We start from the raw sequence: 2,333 nt of genomic DNA, 5'->3' as shown, positions 1-2,333 counted from the left end.
GCTGGCTACCACCCTCAAGCGTCAGATACAGTTGTAAATATAAATACCCCAGAAAGTGAAGCAGAACACAGTCGCCCAGATAGCCGAATTGGTAAGGCATTCGAGATCTAATCGAAAGGCGTGGGTTCGGTCCCCACTCTGGGCGCGTTTTTCTTTCTCTCTTTCTTTCTCGATTCAATTAATATGAAAAAAAAAATATATATATATAATTTAACTAACGGTAAAAAAATATAGTCCAACCATTCCCCTATGCCTTCCTTGGTGTTGTAGACTGCCCGCATTTCTTTCTGTATTTTCCTAACGAGCCCCTCATTTCCTCACCATATTATCCTGCGTAAGCTTAGCGAGGGCCTCAGTTGTGGCAGCCTTGATGCCAAGGTAGCATAAGAGGGTTTCCCGCCAGTTACCCGCTTATGACAGGCTGTAGACGTTCGCGTCACGCCCCGGGGGTTTAAAAGAAGGTCCCCTTCTCCCCGTGTAGTCTGAGTGGCGCTGGCTACCACCCTCAAGCGTCAGATACAGTTGTAAATATAAATACCCCAGAAAGTGAAGCAGAACAATGTCGCCCATATAGCCGAATTGGTAAGGCATTCGAGATCTAATCGAAAGGCGTGGGTTCGGTCCCCACTCTGGGCGCGTGTTTTTCTTTCTTTCTTTCTTTCTCGCTTCAATTAATATGAAAAAAATATATATATATAATTTCACTAACGGTAAAAAAATATAGTCCAACAATTCCCCTATGCCTTCCTTGGTGTTGTAGACTGCCCGCATTTCTTTCTGTATTTTCCTACCCAGCCCCTCATTTCCTAACCATATTATCCTGCGAAAGCTTAGCGAGGGCCTCGGTTGTGGCAGCCTTGATGCCAAGGTAGCATAAGAGGGTTTCCCACCAGTTACCCGCTTATGACAGGTTGTAGACGTTCGCGTCACGCCCCGGGGGTTGAAAAGAAGCTCCCCTTCTCCCCGTGTAGTCTGAGTGGCGCTGGCTACCACCCTCAAGCGTCAGCTATAGTTGTAAATATAAATACCCCAGAAAGTGAAGCAGAACACAGTCGCCCAGATAGCCGAATTGGTAAGGCATTCGAGATCTAATCGAAAGGCGTGGGTTCGGTCCCCACTCTGGGCACGTGTTTTTCTTTCTTTCTTTCTTTCTCGCTTCAATTATTATGAAAAAAAATATATATATATATAATTTAACTAAAGGTAAAAAAATAAAGTCCAACCATTCCCCTATGCCTTCCTTGGTGTTGTAGACTGCCCGCATTTCTTTCTGTATTTTCCTAACGAGCCCCTCATTTCCTAACCATATTATCCTGCGAAAGCTTAGCGAGGGCCTCGGTTGTGGCAGCCTTGATGCCAAGGTAGCATAAGAGGGTTTCCCGCCGGGTACCCGCTTATGACAGGCTGTAGACGTTCGCGTCACGCCCCGGGAGTTGAAAAGGAGGTTCCCTTCTCCCCGTGTAGTCTGAGTGGCGCTGGCTACCACCCTCAAGCGTCAGATACGGTTGTAAATATAAATACCCCAGAAAGTGAAGCAGAACACAGTCGCCCAGATAGCCGAATTGGTAAGGCATTCGAGATCTAATCGAAAGGCGTGGGTTCGGTCCCCACTCTGGGCGCGTATTTTTCTTTCTTTCTTTCTTTCTCGCTTCAATTAATAAGAAAAAAAATATATATATAATTTCACTAACGGTAAAAAAAATATAGTCCAACCATTCCCCTATGCCTTCCTTGGTGTTGTAGACTGCCCGCATTTCTTTCTGTATTTTCCCAACGAGCCCTTCATTTCCTAACCATATTATCCTGCGAAAGTTTAGCGAGGGCCTCGGTTGTGGCAGCCTTGATGCCAAGGTACCATAAGAGGGTTTCCCGCCAGTTACCCGCTTATGACAGGCTGTAGACGTTCGCGTCACGCCCCGGGGGTTGAAAAGAAGCTCCCCTTCTCCCCGTGTAGTCTGAGTGGCGCTGGCTACCACCCTCAAGCGTCAGATACAGTTGTAAATATAAATACCCCAGAAAGTGAAGCAGAACACAGTCGCCCAGATAGCCGAATTGGTAAGGCATTCGAGATCTAATCGAAAGGCGTGGGTTCGGTCCCCACTCTGGGCGCGTTTTTCTTTCTCTCTTTCTTTCTCGATTCAATTAATATGAAAAAAAAAATATATATATATATATAATTTAACTAACGGTAAAAAAATATAGTCCAACCATTCCCCTATGCCCTCCTTGGTGTTGTAGACTGCCCGCATTTCTTTCTGTATTTTCCTAACGAGCCCCTCATTTCCTCACCATATTATCCTGCGTAAGCTTAGCGAGAGCCTCAGTTGTGGCAG

The 2,333-nt window shown here is 45.9% G+C and overlaps 1 non-coding gene across 1 annotated transcript; it reads left to right on the top strand.

Moving 5' to 3' along the window:
- Positions 1-1,054: 1,054 nt before the first annotated feature.
- Positions 1,055-1,126, top strand: Trnar-ucu (transfer RNA arginine (anticodon UCU)). The gene has a single exon. It is a non-coding gene; the product is annotated as a tRNA-Arg (tRNA).
- The last annotated feature ends 1,207 nt before the right edge of the window (positions 1,127-2,333 follow it).

Source organism: Haemaphysalis longicornis, unplaced genomic scaffold (genome assembly GCF_048455015.1).
Source record: "Haemaphysalis longicornis isolate Haplotype H1 unplaced genomic scaffold, Haemaphysalis longicornis Haplotype H1 scaffold_7, whole genome shotgun sequence".
NCBI lineage: Eukaryota > Metazoa > Arthropoda > Arachnida > Ixodida > Ixodidae > Haemaphysalis > Haemaphysalis longicornis.
Note: the sequence above shows the minus strand (reverse complement) of the source record. Positions and strands in the feature narration are given on the sequence as shown.